The following is an 18,312-nucleotide window of genomic DNA, read 5'->3' on the forward strand; positions in this document are numbered from 1 at the left end:
ACTCAAAATCAACCTGAAACCACGTTCTTGCCACGAGTACTCGACTCCAAATGACCCAAATCTATTCAATTCAATTGAATAATGTAAATATAACTTCAAGTAACTGATTCCACAAATAAATTCTAAGCTAATACGCGAAGTTAGGTAAAATTACCAAAATGCCCCCGGGTCCACGTCTCGAAATCGGGTAAAATTTACGGATTATGAACCCTCATTCACTCACGAGTCTAACATACTAAAATTATCCAAATCCAATGTCAAATTCCCAATCAAAACTCGAAAATTAGGTCTAAGAACTTTTCCAATTTTTTTCCCAATTTCTCACCCAAAATCCAAAATGAATTCATGTTTAGATTAATGGGTTATAAGAAAAAAGGAGTTAAGAATCATTACCCGCAAACTCCCTTCGAAAAGCTTTCCAAAATTCATCTCCCACCGAGCTCCCCAATTTAATTTTGTGATATGAACTTTAAACCCTCAATTTTGAAATTTAAGTTCTGCCCAGACGCGTTCTTCTTCACGAACGCGAGACTACTATCGCGAACGTGATGCACAAAAATCCTACTGGCCAACTTCCTCTTTCGCGAACACGAGGTCCCACTCGCGAACACGTAGCTTCAGCTCTAGGATCTTCGCGAACGCGACTCAATACTCGCGAACGCGTAGAGAAATTTCATAGGTCCCCAATTGCTCTGCCTTTCCTCTTCGCGAACGTGCTCCACTCCTCGCGTTTGCGATACTTCCCTTTTCCAGCCTTCGCGAACACGATCTCCCCTTCGCAAACGCGAAGGCCAAAAGTATGCAACAGAAAACCAGCAAATCTGCTGCACACCTAAGTCCAAATTGACCCGTTGAGCATCCGAAACACACCCGAGGCCCTTGGGACCTCAACCAAACATACCAACCAATCCTAAAACATCATTCAAACATTTTTCAACCTTCAGAACGCTCAAAACAATATCAAAATACCAAATTAACATCGGATTCAAGCCTAAGAATTTCAAAAACTCTTAAATCACGCTCTCGATCAAAAAGTCTATCAACCCTCGTCCGAATGACTTGAAATTTTGCAAGCACGTGACATTCAACACTACAGAGCTACACCAACTTCTGGAATACCATTCCAACCCCGATATCAAAATCTCACTATCGAACAGGAAACTTTAGAAATTCCACTTTTGGCATTTCAAGTCCAAATAAGCTACGGACCTCCAAAACACAATACAAACACGCCCCTAAACCCGAAATCACCCAACGGAGCTAACAAAACCGACAAAATTCTATTCCGAGACCATCTTAACACTGATCCAACTACGGTCCAAATTCTAAAGCTTAAGCTCTCTTTTAGGGACTAAGTGTCCCAAAACACTCTGAAACCCAAAACCAAATATCCCGATAAATCAAAATAGCAAAAATAAACACGGGAAAAGTAGTTCATAGGGGATCGGAGCATTAATTCTTAAAACAACCGGCCGAGTCGTTACATCTAATCATGGAGAGAGCAATGGTAGTCGTGGGATATTTCATAACATGGTTGTTGGTGAAAGTAGTTGGTCGGTGGAGAATACAAATCTTGATTCTAGAATTTAGGATATGGTTGTAGATGCTTTTGGGATGCACTTCGGGGATGCGCCCAATGAAAATATTGAACAAACACTTAATGATGATGCAAAATATTTTTATGAACAGTTAGAGGAAGCTAGTCGTCCACTACGTGAAGGAAGTTCGCACTCCGAGCTATCTGTTGTAGTTAGATTACTAAGTATAAAATCCGACTGGAATATTTCTCAAGCAGTCATGAACTCTTTCATTGACCTTATGAGTGAACTAGTTGACCCTAATATTAACTTACCTGGTGATTTCTATAACGCAAAGAGATTGGCTTCTAAGTTAGGACTTACGTCAATGAGAATTGATTGTTGTGAAAATGGTTGCATGTTATATTATAAAGATGATGCAACTTTAAACAGTTGTAAATTTTGCGAAAAGCCTCATTTCAAGAGGCTTTCTAGCGGGAATATGGTCGCTATCAAGGCGATGCATTATTTACCTCTTATACCTAGGTCAAAGAGGTTATATGTATCGATGAGTTCTGCTCCTCATATGAGATGACACTTTGAAAATAGAAGACCACCTGGTGTTATGTGTCATCCTTCAGATGGAGAATCTTGGAAGCACTTTGATAGGACATATCCAAATTTTGCTAGTGACCAAGGAACATTCGGTTAGGTCTGTGTGCGGATGGATTCACGCCTTTTTCTGTATCTGTGACACCATATTCATGTTGGTCTGTCTCTCTTACACCTTATAATCTACCACCCGAGTTATGCATGACTAGTCCATATATATTCTTAAATTGTATTATCCCCGATCCACATAATCTGAAAAGTTTGATTGATGTATATTTGAAACCTTTGATTGATGAGCTTAAACAATTGTAGTGTGATGGTGTTGAAACATATGGCATATCAACCAAGCAGAATTTCACTTTGCATGCTAATTTAATATGGAGTATTAATGATTTTTCTGCGTATGGAATGTTGTCTGGGTAGACGACTGCTAGAAGCTAGCTTGTCCTTACTGCATGGAAAATAATAAAGCGTTCACTTTGAAACATGGCCGAAGGCAATCATGGTTTAATTGTCATAGTCAATTCTTGCCTCATGATCATGAGTTTAGAAGGATGAAAAATGAATTCAAAAAGAATAAAATGGAATATTATTCTTCACCTCCGATACTTGCAGGTGAGGAAATATGGGAGAGGGTCCAGAACTTTAGTAAAGTTATTGAAGCTCCACCTTATAGATTCCCCGGATACAGTACAACAACAACAACAACCCAGTATAATCCCACTTAGTGGGGTCTGGGGAGGGTAGTGTGTACGCAGACCTTACCCCTACCCTGAGGTAGAGAGGCTATTTCCAAATAGACCCCCGACATCCTTCCCTCCAAGAACTTCCCACCTTGCTCTTGGGGAGACTCGAACTCACAACCTCTTGGTTGGAAGTGGAGGTTGCTTACCATCAGAGCATTCCCCGGATACAGTGTTACTCATAATTGGATGAAACAGAGTATATTTTGGGAGTTGCCTTATTAGAAGGATAATCTTCTCTATCACAACCTTGATGTCATCCATATTGAGAAGAATTATTTTGACAATTTGTTCAACACAGTGATGGATGTTAAAGTTAAGACAAAGGATAACCCGAAGGCTAGAATGAACTTACAAGAATATTGCAGGTGGCCTGAATTATACTTGCAGACAATAAAAAATGGTAAGGTGTTCAATCCCAAAGCAAGTTACACATTCACTTTTGAGGAAAGAGGGAAAATTTGTGATTGGGTTACGAAATTGAAGATGCTTGAGGTTATGCGTCGAATCTTGGGAAAAACGTAGATATGGAGGAAGGAAAGTTGAGCTATTTGAAAAGTCATGACTGTCATGTTTTCATGGAGACCTTAGTGCCTATTGCATTTTGTGGTTTACCTGAACGAATATGAAAACTCATCACAGAGATTAGTTTGTTTTTCAAAGACTTGTGTTCTACCACATTAAGGGAAGAAAACCTACTCCGGATGGATCAGACCATTTGTGTAACTTCTAGTAAGATGGAAAGATATTTCCATGTGTTTTTTATGTGATGGAACACCTTCTAATCCACTTTGTACACGAGGCACGACTTGGAGGGCTTGTTCAATGCAGATGGATGTATCCCTTTGAGAGGTAATATTATAAGTTTGATGTAATTTTCTATTTTATTTGAATGTTCTTGGTTAACATGACATTGTGTAGGACAATTGGCAAATGCAAACAATTTGTTAAGTAGAGGAATATGATTGAAGGATCTATATGTGAAGCTTATCTTGCAAAGGAAACTGCTCATTTTTGTTCTTATTATTTTGAGAGTAACGTGCCATGTTTTAGGAATAGGCCCAATAGGCACACGGTCAAATGTGTGAATGATCCATTATATCTGCCAATGTCCATATTCAATCAACCAGGCCGATGTTCTAAGGATGTTAGAAAGAGAAGTTTGAGTGATATGGAGTACAAGTCAGCTACACTTCATGTGTTGCTAAATTGTCCCGAAGTTGTACCATTTCTCAAGTAAGTATTGATTTATTAGTTATCAAAATATAAAATTTACTGTGATTACATCTCGATGCAACTACTAAAAATATTTGATGTGTCACAGTCACTTCGTGGGTCAATTTGGCCATGATGATGTATATACAAGATTTGATACATGTTTCAAACAATTTATAAGTTTATCCTGATAATGTTCTAACACTATGTAGGTAAATAATGTTTGTAAGTTATGCTAACTTATGAATATTTTTAACATTATATAGGTAAATGATCCAAATAATATCAATTTTTGATAGATATATCTTGGGGACCTAGGCTTTAGGTCACAACAATGTCTAAGTACGTAGTGAATGGTTATAAGTTCCATACAGAAGATTGCTCTAAAATAAAAATAGCAACAACAGCGGGGTGCGGGTTCAAGGTGGTGATGACAACCAAGTTGGAGATATTGATTATTATGGTGTGCTCAAAGAAATAATAGAACTAGAATATACAGGTCGGCCATATAAGAAATTGATACTTTTTAGATGCAAGTGGTTTGACCCAAATCCAACAAGAGGTACAAGAGTACACAACCAATACAACATAATTGAGGTTAATCATACGAGGGAGTATGATCGCTATGATCCTTTCATAATTGCACATAATGTTAGGCAAGTGTATTATGCCCCTTATCCATTGCAGCGGAATAAGTGCGATTGGTGGGTTGTAATAAAAACTAATCCTATAGATAGGATAGAAGTCGAGAATGTGTTAGATGTTGCATATCAAAATGATATCTCCAGTGTTCACCAAATAGTGGAGGATCAGCTAGAAAATAATTTGGAACATCCTGAACACATATTGGAAGAAGTTGATATAAATAAAGTAACAATTATAAAAAATGAGGACGAAGAATCAACTAATGAAGCTCAAACAAGTGAGGACGAAGAATTCTCGGATGGGAACAATACGTCGATGAGTTTTAAAAAGTTGATTTTTTAAATAACTCTCGTTTTATAGCTAGTTTCTTATATATTTTAATCTAAATATGTCTTATATTATGCACATGGTAGGCAAGGGTCAAGGTAACAATGACCCTACTGGTTCTTGGGTCGAGAAAAGGCTAGGAAGGGAAAAAGGAGGGTAGAAAATAATACTCCATCTGCTCCACCCTCTTCAGAGATGCCTATGTCTTATCCTCCACCTCATAGTTATACTGAGTTGCCACATCATCACGAGCCCTACACCTTCGTGCAGATACCAGGTCTTTTATCACAGGGCCATAAGACTATACGTCCGATATACAGTCCAACTGCCTCATAACCACGTGGATCGCAGCCATCTACATTGCATGAATCGCATCCATCCATGTCACAACCATATGGATCACAACCACTCGGGTCACAACCATCAATATTACAGCCACTTGGGGTCCGTCCAGCTATGTCGCAGTCACAGGGATCGCATCCATCTTCATCATCGACTCCATCTATTTCAGGGCTTCGCCTGCTAGGTAATAGCTCTGACTCCCCTACACCATTCACATATGCCTATGATATACATGCTTCAGATGATGATGTTGATGATGACGAGGAGGTGCATTATGATCAATATGGCAGGATCATCATAGTCCCTGAGGATAATAGGTAAGAGTTATTTGTTATTTTTGCGTTTATTATTTTGTAAAGTTTTTACTAAGATATTAATGTGTTTTTATTGTTAAATTATAGGTTCATCCTAAGTAATAAAGACTACGAGGATAATCACTAAAGCCATCAGAAAGCTTTATGATGGCCCTTATGTGACTTGGACTGATTTTCCATTCTCGCTGAAGGAGCAAATTTTCAATCAATTTAAGGTACACATGTTCTTTTAAGCAGTTTAATAATTTATATTTATGATATTTTCATATAATATTTAACTTTTGAAATACAGAGCAAGTGTATATGGGAATACCGCTATAGCGCGGAAGTGGCTGCAAATTCCATCACAAAACTCGCAAGCGATTTTTGCATACTTTCTTCGAAGCTAGAAAGAAGAACAAGAAGCCTGACTGGTTTCTTCAAAATTTATGGGATGATTTGTAAAGGAAATGGCTTACCGCAAAGTTCTTAGAGAAGAGCAAAAAAGGAAAGAAAGCTTGCGCATCTGAAAAGGGAGGCTCCTTGCACACTGGAGGTGCGATCAGCCTAGGGACAATAAAATGAAGTTTGGTACGTAATTGCTTAAATTATTTTAATTTTTAAAGTATATCTATTCTGTTTATTAACTAAATTAATTTATTTTTAGGAAAGGAAGTTGGGGCGTCCAATGAACCATGGTGAGCTATTCAAGGAGACACATATTGTAAAGAAGAAGAAAGAGACAGATCAAGAAAGGTGGGTCGAGGACCTGGCCTCGACTGTATATGTAAGCTTTCACTTTTCTTTAAGTAATTTAATTTACTAATTCAATTTAAATTTTCGTATAGGGTCGCTACCAAACTAATGTGGAGGAATTCATTCGCACTCAGCCAGCTGGTGAATCAGGCAAGCCAATCCCAACCTTCGGACGAGGATGCTGAAAGAATATGGATGGAGTCTGCTGGTAGTCCAAAATGGGGGAAGGTATACGGGCTTCCTACTAAGAAATTCCATCGCTATAAATGTGGAATGCAAAGAGTAGGGACTTCCTCGCAAGAAGAACAACTTTATGGGAGAGCCTCTCCGCTATGGAGGAGACTGTGACAAAGCTCACATACGAGCTAGAAGCGGCCAAGGAAAGAGAAAAAGTTAGAGAGGCTCAGTTCCTTGGCATGCAAGCTCAGATCAGAACTCTCCTATCTACTGGAGCTTTTCCGTTGCCCCGGTCTCGTGAGTCATCACTAGAGGCTCGACTTGAACGTGAGCGTTCCTTCCGTCCTCCCCGTGATCGTTCCTCCCGTCCTCCCCGTGATCGTTCCTCTCGTTCTCCCCGTGGTTGTTCTTCTCGTCCTACACAAGACCCTTCTCGACACCGTCTTTTAGATGAAAGTTCATGAGATGGAGATGATGATGTTGTACAAAACACTCCCCGACTTTTATATACTTTGAACTAGACAAATAGAACCGGTTTTGAACTAGTTGTAATAAGTTTTAACTTGGTTTTGGATTTTTTAGTTCTATTGAACTTTAATTTGTTAGTTTTAATATATTTATTGAATTGTGTTGTTGTTGTTATTATTTTTGTTGTTGTTGTTGTTGTTGTTGTTGTTGTTGTTGTTGTGTTTAGGGATTTTGGTATGTTGGCAGGTGGAGTAGCTGCCAAAACAGGCATTTATGCCAAAATAAAAACCAAGCAAACCGATCAAAGTTGGTCGGTTCCTAATTTAAAAAGAAATTCTGTTGATTAGCGATCAATGTTGGTCGGTTAAGTTTTAAAAAATAAATAAATAAAAGATTATCAACCAAAGTTGGTCGGTTAATGAACAAGAATTACCCAGATTTCAACTTTACCGACCAACTTTGGTCTGTATGGTTAAATTTTAATTTTTTTTAAAAAATATATATATTACTCTACCGACCAACTTTGGTCGCTAATTTTAAAATTTTAATAATTAATAAAATAACGTAATTTAAATATACCGACCAACTTTGGTCGGTAAAATTAAATTATTAAAATATGTTACCGATCAAAGTTGGTCGGTATGTGCTTTAAATTGCACCGTAGACATGTAATTTTTGACCCTTCCCAAAATTTTACTCTTTTAGCTTTTAGATATTTAGTTTAGGCCTAATATTGTTATTTTACCTAGTTTTAACTCCTTTACTTTATTTTAAGAACAAAAATTAAAAATTACAAAAATAGTTCCATATTTCTCTATTTAATTCACGTATTAGATATTTTTAGAAAGATATGTTACTTTGAACCTATTTTATTTTAATATAATCTCTGAAAATACCAAAAATAGTTTCAACTTTAATTTTTAGTTCCATTTCAAATATAATAATTTATTATAATAATTTCAACTTTAATTTTTAGTTTTACTTGTTTCTTCTTATAATTATTTTTAGAAGTAGATTAAATTTTTAGCTTTTCCTTAGCCCAATTATATAGAATTTTTTGCCCAAATATGAAGCCCAAATCTTGTTAGCCCATACCCAATTTCCCTTAAGGAGATAAAAAAGCCCAAACCTAGACCCCTAGGAGAATATACAATAAAGAACCAAAAATAAACAAGACCTAAGGGACTAAGCTGCAGCAGCTGGAACGAGACCCCTACTCTGATTATCGTCTTCTCTAACAGACCATAGGACCCCCATCGTTCATTTTTTTCCCAGCAAACAACGACCCCCTCATATCCTTCATGATAGCAACAACCAAATAACTATCGGGACTCGCCGGAAAAGACCAGCCAGCGGCCCATCACCACGCCCTCACCAGCCACACGACCACCCTCCAACAACCAAACCCAACCAGCCGGTGTTTCTCCATCCCCAAACGAACGAGTAGCAGCTGAATTACCAAAAAGAGAAGAAGAAGAAAAATAGTCATCGTTTAAACTCCGACAAACTCCGACATCCTTCGTCATTCGACGCCACTGCTGCTTCATTCATTCGCACGTTGTTTGTTGTCGTGTAAGTAGTGTCGTGCCGATTTACTATTTTTTATCGCCTGAATTTCAGATCTGGCCGTTTGGGTTTAATAAATTTGACAACATCTGTTATTTTTCCGGCCTAACCATTGTTCTCTCATTTCATATTATTTTGGTGACTTTGGTTATATAAAATCAGATCCGGTTGACTTTTAATTTTCCGGCGAGGTTTTCCGTTTGAAATCTTGTCTGTGGTCCTGTGCGTTATTGAGTACTAAAACCGTCAAACAATCTAGGTTCAAACTCATTCTTTTAAGGTCAGATTCTTGTCTTGTCTTTCTGTTCAGTTTTGCGTAGTAAATTTTGAAGAAATGAAGTTATATGGTACATGGGTGTTTGAAATTAAGAATGTATTTGTTTAGTTGGATTTCATATTGCTCTCATGTTCTTTGTGATTGGCTTTAGAGATTACGGTGGGTTCATTAGCTAATATTAACAAGGCTTAATTAAAAGAACGATAGTTTACTAATAGTTTCAAATTGGTGGTTGTTGGATTTTATCGTTTAATTGCTGAATGGGATGTGGGGGTTCGTTTGACTTAAAAATCAAAATGACATTTGGAATCCTTAAGGCAAAAATTGTCATGGAAGAGAATTGGAAAAGTTATAAGAATTTTATCTTTGGATTATTTTGTTAGTTCTTTATTTCGCTATACCCGTTTGATCGCTAGGAGCATGGTTAGGCCAATTATGTTTGGATAGGCAAGCCTTAGGTTTTATTATTTCTTTCGAGGCGAGGGGTCGTTCCTTTAGTTGAATATATCCGGGAATGTCCCGAGAAATTTGTATATATTTTTATCCGGGGTAACCAGCGATGGAACATTTTGAGGAAGCATAGAATAGTATTTTTATTTTTACTTTATTTTTATCTTATTAGGTGGGGACGATTTCGAGCCTCTTGTATGTTTTTTTTTTTGTGTTTTCTACCTCAATTGAATATTTTAAAAGCCAACTTGATCGAGTACGCAACCGTACTAGTTACGGGACTTGGGGAGTGCCTAACACCTTCTCCTAGAGTCAAATGAACTCCCTTACCCGAATCTCTAGTGTGGACTTAGTTTTGGAGTCTAAAGTGTTTTAAAGGAAAATCATTTTAAAAAAACGGTGACCCGGTACACCGAAATAAATATCCGGTGGCGACTCTTAGTTATCTCCTTTTGAACACATCTTTTGTCACTTTCTAAATTGAAAACCCGTTTGAGCTTTACTCAATCTTTTTATTTATAATAAGAGGGTTAAGTGAAGTTTGTAAAAAAAAGGGGTGTGACATCTCAGGCGATTCTGCTATGGACTTGCGGGTTCGAGCTGGTACTTGATTTTGTTGGCTTTTAGAATATTTGGTTGAGGTTTTGTATGTTTTTTCATTAGCTTTACTTAATTTTTATTATGTTTTTATATTTTGTTATTTGCTAGTTGTTTATATGTTTACAGTTTTTGCTTTATGTGTTACTGCTTTATAACTGTCATCATATGCATTACCCGGTCAATTCTTTCTGCAACAAGTCTCGGAGTAAGCTTCGCGTACACGAACTCTTCGTTGAGTCACCCTTATTTTAGCAGGGGGCCGTCGGACGTATGGAGTGGGTGGAAAGTTTGAACAACCACCATCAACCATACGCTCCCCCGAATTGCCTTGTTAGTGAACACCAAATTTAGGTCAGCCTTTAGGTCATTTTTATTTGCATCATGTCATTTAGATCTAGTAGGGCTCGGTCCCAGGTACCGTGTCCCTTTGTAGGAAGCGTATCCAAATTTTGTCAAAATGGACCCGTGGCCCAAAAAGACATTCAATCATCCCTATATGATACATGTTGCATCTTTGAGGGTAAAAAGGTCATTTGGCGGACCGATGCTTGGGAAAGAAGGTGAAAGATGAAGCAAGTAGGGGCCAATTATATTTTTCTTTCACTACTTTTTCAAAAAAAAAAAGACAAAAAAATGAAAATGAAAAATCCAAAAAAGATTTTACACTTTCCCAATATTTTCAAATTTTTTTTTAAAAAAAAAATCCAAAAAGATTTTGTACTTTCCCACCATTTTTCAAAAAAAAAAAGAAAAAGAAAATCCATTTTTTTTTTACATTTTCCATCATTTTTTTCAAAAAGACAAATATATAGTTTTTTTCGAATTAGATGCTTTTTTTTAAATTTCTATCCCGTATCCAATCTTCCCGAACTACGCATACCTGATTCTCGTCTTTCAGGGCGAGATACGTAGGCAACCCACATAGGGTCCGGTCTTCCTAGTAAGTCTTAGATTCTTGGCTTCCGGGGTCGTAGCCAAATCTTGCATGTATAGCCATATTTGGCCATATCAGCCGTTTTTGCAAAATAGGATTATTTTCTCAAAGTAGTTTGTTATCTCCTGTCTTAGAGCCTTGAGTCTACAATAAAGTGTCCTCTCACTTCAAGGGCCATTCCTGTTGAATTTGCATGTCTAGCCACTTTTTGGCCATATCGGCCATTCTCGCAAAATGGGATCATTTTCGCAAAAGTGGCTCAATTACCCATGTCTTAGGATTTTGAGTCCACAACTAGGTGTCATATTACTTTAAGGTCCTTCCTTTTTGAGTTTGCATCTTTAGCCACCTCGGGCCATATCGGCCGCTTTTGCAAAATGGGTCATTTCTGCAAATTAATTTTGGGTCATGATTTTTGGGAGTTCGAATCCATATAAGCTTTAGTGAGGTATGTCCATGTCTTTGAGGTCATCTTTGTTAAGTTTGCACTAATAGCCACATTTTGGCTGCATAGGTCATCTTGCAAAAATAGCCTTAATCGTGCCTTGCATGTGTCCAATAGAAGGTGTCGTGGCGTCACATGTGTCTTGAGTCACTAACTCTATTTGATCTTATTTTTCCATTCAGGTATATATCAATTTGCTAGAGTTTGAGCACGACAAATACTCCAGGACCATTCTAGTCAAAACCATTGCATGCACGAGTTGCTTGAGGAAACTTTTTATTTTTTAGTCTATCTTAGGTTGTCTTTTAATTTTTAGTCTTGTACAGTAGTATCGAGTCTGTCAGTCTAGTTAAGATTGTCGAGTCTTTTGTTATAGTACTTCCTGTTTTGTATTTGAAAATCCAAAAAAATTATAAATGAAAAATCCCAAAAAGATTTTTGTTTCTTTGTTTATTTTGTCCATTACTTTTTAAGAACTACGCTTGATCTGATTCATGAGAGACATGATACGTAGGCAACCTACATAAGGTTCGATTGAATCATTGAAAAAAAGAGAGAAAAAGAAAAAGAAAAAAAGAGATGAAATTGTGGATATGAGAAATGAGAGGAAAGAAAAGATTGACAATTAAAAGAAAAGAGGGGGAAAGAATTGAATAGCCAAGCAGTGTTAGAAGGAAAATGAAGAAGAAAATGGGTCAAGAAGAGTGAAATTGGGATGATGCCATATGACCTTCGTACCCTCGAAGCCATTCTAGAACCGTTAATTATGAATAGGGGCATTGCATGAAATGTGATATTTCTATCTGATAAATGCTCTAACCCTAACATGTTGACATTGTTTTGCTCCTCTTTGTTACTTTCATTGTTATCATAATAGAGGGTGGTTAGTTTGTGGCACTTTGGTGATTCATCTGGACAACACAAGATCAAAGAGCAAGGTATCCATGGCTAGCAAAGACTTGGACACAAGAATTATTGACCCGTCGATGGAGATTGAGAAGTCGGAATCTGAATTGAAAGAGGAGGTCCAAAGATTGAAACAACAAATGGCAGAAATGTACCAGTCTTGAATCAGGGGGCATCCTCCACCTTCATTCCCCACTAACTACACAGAAAACCCTGCTTCCATTCCACTACTCTCCCAATCACAGATTCCCAATATCGTCGACCTTTCCCCTCAACATGCACCGTGCTTTACCCCTTACTACAATCACCCTGGCACTTCCTCCCAAATTTTCCATGCTCCACCAGCCAAAATAACCTCATACCCTGCTCCGACATCGACTCCTATTTTTGTAGCTCCTACACCAGCTACTCTTCCTCGATCCTCTAGCGAGATTGTGTTCAAAGTCCCCGATACCCAAGGAAAGTTTTAGAGAGTTTTGGTTAAGATGGAATGAACAAGTTACTCGGGTCAGTTCTCCGATTGATAGAAAAGATATTGCTGAGACCCGCCAATGACATGATCCAGTGGGAATTCCTGCTAAACGCTTTCAGCCTCAATACCGAGCTCCACAAAATCCACCCAAGTACTATCCTCCGAACAATGTCCGGCCATCTGTCCAACCACTGGGTTACTCCTTGGGGCGAGCATCAGCATCCCAAAATACTCTTTCGCCTTCACAACTTTTTTGGGCACCCAACAACCCACATCTAAGCCAGGGGTATAGAGGTAAATAAAGGTTGAAAGATAATTTTACACCGATAGGAGTGTCCTACGTAAGCTTGTTTGAGAAATTAAAGAATTATGGCCTGATTGCACCTATTCCTCCGAATCATGTGGACCCGCGTGCAAGAAGCTTTGACCCTTCTAAAAGGTGTGAATACCATTCAAATGCCCAGGGGCACAATGTGGAAAGTTGTCAGGATTTGAAAAGGGAGATAGAAAGAATGATTCAAGAAGGTATAATTGTGGTCCAGGACAGTGACACCCAGAACATTGCACAAAATTCTTTACCTGCATATGATGATGCACACTTTGTGGGGAAGATGCGTGGTAACAGGGAGTATGAGAATCCTCTTGGGAACTTGCTGAATGAAGTTAATGATATTGAAATTGGTAAGTGTCCCTGTAATTTTGATGTGCAATCCAGTGGCTAAGATGTCGAGTTTGGTAATTGGAAAAGGCACTCCTTTCTTGGCTAGCCAGGGAGGAGTTTTGGTGATTTATTTTGTTGTCATTTCTGTTTATCCGGGTTATTTTGGGGCTGTAATCCGGATATTGTCTTGTGGCTCAAACTCTTCTTTTTCTTTTTGCCTAGTTTGTTTTATTGTAGTAACTCATCTAGTGTTATCTAGGATTGTTCCAGGGTTGTAAGCCATATCCATTTTGCTTGTTTTGTTCAAACCCTTTTCACCATCTGTCTAATGCAATCTCCTATTTTTTATTAGTTCTGGTCAGTTTTTGTTTAGGTTACTTTTCCTTTTATAGTCCTTTTTAGCTTGATTCTATTGACATGACATGCACACATAATTCTCAGCCTGATCTTGAAAGTTAGTCTAATCATGAAGCAATGACACAGTTTTGAATATGATAAAAGGATGCATTTGAGGAAACAATTAAAGATTCACACATTTGAGATGACCTGAACTTTGAATTGAGTCAAACTGAGGTAGTAAGTATGGGAAATCAAGAGGTTGATAAGAGCATACAATAAGGAAATGTCTCTCAAGCAGTTTGAGGTAAATCAGTCAGTGCTGAAATGCATTCTTCCATATCAAGATAAGGTTGAGTCAAGCCAGCTTCAAACTGGCAAAGGTCATTCATTGGGACAAAGGTATTGCCCATTGACACTTTTTGTTTGTGTTGATGCCATCAATAGATACTATGTGTGATTTGTTTGCTTATCTTCAATTGTATGTTTGTACTTAGCATTTTTAAGTTTGGTATGACGAAGACATTTTATTCTGCTATCCAAATACTTTTATCCTTTGTTACCCATTTTGAGCCCTAATTTTTTGTTTCATACCCCTCTTTTGGAATTAGAAATAGAGTTAGGAACTAGAAAAAGAAAAGAAAAAGAGAAAAGAAGAAAAAAAAAGGAAAAGAAAAAAAGGAAAAAAGAAAAAAAAAAGGAGAAAAGAAAAAAAGGAAAAAGAAAAAATAACTTTGTCTTTTGAACTACGTTCGACCTGATTCTTGTCACCACAAGATACGTAGGCAGCCTTACAGTTCGGTTTCACCAAATAAAGTATTTCATAATCCCCGAAGCCAAGAGTGGGGCAGTTTTCTTAGAAATCCCATCAAAACAAAGATCCAAAAAAGAAAAATCCCATACTCCAGAAACTGAGGCAGAAGTTTTAATTTTGCCAAAAGATCTGATTCCAAAAGTTGTAATTTTGAACCCTTTCATCTTAAATTATTTTAAGCCTTCATGCCACCCTTTCTTTCCAACCCTGTCCAAAAGCCTACATTACAATCCAAAGAAAAACCTTCTGACCAATCTTTGAGGATGTCAAATCAAGTGTGTGGTGAAAGTATGATCTTAGTATCATGGGTAATACCTTTGTTCTCAGCACAATGAGAGAAAATGATAAAATGAGAGAGTCTTATCGGTGAAAACTCTCAGGGGCACCGTAAGGCGACGATGAGTTGAGAAAAGAGCAAAATGAGCGAGGCTTGATGGTGAAAACCTTTAGGGCACTACAAGTCGACTGAGGATTGTGGATCAAATGGGACAATTGAAGCGCTGAAGCCGAGTTTTACAACGAAAAGGTACAACAAGAGTTGGATATTAGAATTGCTTGAGAGATTAGGCCACTTAATCCAATGGTGCATGTCATGGTCATTAGAGTTGGTATCCATATCTGATAAGTTTCTACTTCGTCATTTTCTTGTTAGGTATAATCTCTTTTCCTTATCCCTTATTTTGTTCCTCTCGTTTTGTTTGAGCCCCTTCTCGAGTCTGTTTGATTAGAACAAGCAAGAAATGACTTCAAAATTTACTATCGGCTTTCCAATTGCACAAAACGAATTTGGCTAGCACATCAAAGTGGCATAAGCCAAGGGAAAGTGGTATGCACATTGAGTTGGTAACAATCAACATGCTTTGGAATTCATGTGAAATGCAAGGGCTCAATAAATGTCAATTCATGAGCAAAATGCTTGTTGGGATCAAATGGAGCAGAGGTGTTTTCTGTGATAAGGGTTGAAAGAAAATGGGTAGTCGATAACAATCATGGTCGTCCAAGTTGAAATCAAAGTTATCTTGGCAAGTGCAGAAGCAGACTCTGAGCAATGATGCCACAAACTAACCACCACGTTTTTAAACTAACAAGATTTTATTTGTCTGAAATAGGGGCAAGAAAATTTGTTAATCCACAGGGACCTCCCATGAAAAAAGTCATGGTTCAGGGGCAAGGGGCAAGAAATTTTGTTCAGAATCCTCCAAGATGAGAGCATGGCTTAGGTAAGTTCATTCTCGGCTTTTCAGGACCCTCATAGATAATGGGATTTAATTTAAAATTTCCAGGACCCTCATGGATAATGGAATTTAATTTACAAATTTTCAGGACCCTCCTAGATAATGAGATTTAGTTGTTAAGTTTTCAGGACCCTCCTGGATAACGGGATTTAATTTTTAAAAGTTTTCAGGACCCTCTTGGATAATAGGATTCAATTTAAAATTTTCAGGACCCTCCTGGATAATGGGATTTAATTTTTAAAGTTCTCAGGACTCTCTTGGATAATGGAATTTAATTTAAAATTCTCAGGACCCTCCTGGATAATGGGACCTAGTTAAATTTCAAGACCTTCATAGATAACAAGATTCAGCGTAAGTTCTACCTTTAGGAAATATAATTTAGCTTTAAAAGCTGTCACTCTTAAGATGAGATTTAATTTGAAGTTTTCAGGGCCCTCCTGGATAATGGGATTTAGCTTTTAAATTCTAGAGCTCTTTTAGGTAACATGATTCAATTAACACTCACAGATGTGCCCAGATTCCAAACTGGGGCAGAAAAATTTCCTCTGTTTTGTCTGTTTTATTGTAATGGCAGGCGCCCACCTGGATAACAAGGGAATACAATTCAAGGTTTAGTAATCAGGCACCCACCTGGATAACGAATTTTGGTAATCAGGCGCCCACGTGGATAACGAGGGAATACAATTCAAGGTTTTGGTAATCAGGCACCCACCTAGATAACGAGGGAATACAATTCAAGTTTTTGGTAATCAGGCACCTACCTGAATAACGAGGGAATACAATTCAAGTTGTTGGTAATAAAACACCCACCTGGATAACGAGGGAATACAATTCAAGTTTTGGTAATCAGGCGATGACTTAATGTCGAGTAGTCGCTGTAAGCACGTGATTTTTGCTTCACGAAAAAACTACTCCAAAAGAAATCGAAAATTAAAACAAATTTCCTTGGTGTACAATTTTTAGAATTTGCGTGGCATTTTTGGATAATTATTTGTGTTTTTATCTGTGAATGTTTATCCTGTTTTAATTAATTAAAATACAAAAACAAAAATATGTTGCATGCATATTTAGGATTTGATTGTGCATTTAGGAACTAATCGAACCATAATTTGGTTTTAAAAGAAGAAAATCACAAAAATATGCATTTAGTCTATTTTATGTCATTTAAAGTGTGCCATCGTGTGATTTTATTTTAATTAAATGTTTTAACTTGTGTGCTAATTGTTGTTAAGAGTTAATTAATATTTTGTAGTTTAATTTTGGTTTTACAATTTATTTTTAGAATTTTTGTTAATTATTAATTAAAAGAAGAAAATGAAAAGAGTTGAAAATATAAGGCAAATCGGATTTGGGCCAAAATTTTAGACCAAAAATCAGGCCCAAACATTCAAAAGACCCGGTCCATTTCAGCCAGTCCCTCAGAAGACTCGAACGACTCGTTTCTGAGACTCAAATCTGGGCCGTTGATTTGTTTCAATCAAACGATCCAGTTCAGCCCCTGCATAATTGAAACGACGCCGTTTTAGGTAATCAGATCTGAACCGTTCATCTATCTTGATCCAACGGCCTCAAGGCCTCCTCTATACCCGACCCATTTTCACCCAAGGTCGGCCCAATTTCGTATAGAGACCAAACGGCGTCGTGCCATTAAATGAAACGATCCAGGCCGTCGATCGTGCTTGATCGAACGACTAGGATCAAACAACCCCGCCCCTATATAAACTCAACCTCCTACCCCATCCCCCCTAACCAAATACCCCCCCTCATCTTCCTGTTCATCGTCTTAACTTAGAGACTGAACCAAACACCCCTCACCGAAACCCTAGCCGCCATGACACCCCACCGCCTAAAACTCGGCGGCAACAACGCCGCCGGTCACCAAATCAACACCATAAGACCATCAGACCACCCTCGCTCCAAATATGTTAACCATCTGGCTCGAATCTTCCTGAAACTCCTCGAATCTTCATTTGAAGATTCGAGCCAAACATGAACCTACCCCAATCCACTCCAAATTCATACCAGGAAACCCCCAGACCTTCCTCATACCATAAATGACTTTGATTCCGTTCAAATCTGCCTAGAAACGTTCGAACCCTAAATCGAAAACCAGGAACCCTAGAAATTCCAAATCATGGAATCCGTCCAAATTAAGTGAGGATTTGGGGTCTAATCGACCTTAATCGAAGTATTCTCAGTTGAGAACACTTCGACTAAGGTCTGTTCGACCTCAAAGTGTCCGAGTCCGAGTTCGAGCCTGGGTCCGTATAGTTCTGATGTTCTGAGGTATTTTTCTTTTTCCCTTGTTCTGTGTTCATGTTTTTTTTATCTGTGTATCTGTTTAGTTTAGTTTTGTTGATTTTTCCATTCTTTATCAATTCATCTTCTCATCCCCAGAGACCTTTTTATTTGGTCGATTTTTCTGTTTGTTGATTAATTGTACCTGTTATAAGCTACACATTCGATTTGATTAATGTCATCGAATAATTAGTTTCATAAGTCCCCTGTTTTGTCCAAAGCC

At 37.8% G+C, this 18,312-nt stretch overlaps 1 long non-coding RNA gene across 1 annotated transcript; it reads left to right on the forward strand.

The window, feature by feature from the left end:
• Positions 1-8,195: 8,195 nt before the first annotated feature.
• On the forward strand, positions 8,196-11,820 carry LOC142179394 (uncharacterized). The gene is made up of 2 exons (XR_012707401.1): positions 8,196-8,667; positions 11,550-11,820. It is a non-coding gene; the product is annotated as an uncharacterized LOC142179394 (long non-coding RNA).
• The last annotated feature ends 6,492 nt before the right edge of the window (positions 11,821-18,312 follow it).

The sequence above is a fragment of the Nicotiana tabacum genome, chromosome 3 (assembly GCF_000715075.1).
Source record: "Nicotiana tabacum cultivar K326 chromosome 3, ASM71507v2, whole genome shotgun sequence".
NCBI lineage: Eukaryota > Viridiplantae > Streptophyta > Magnoliopsida > Solanales > Solanaceae > Nicotiana > Nicotiana tabacum.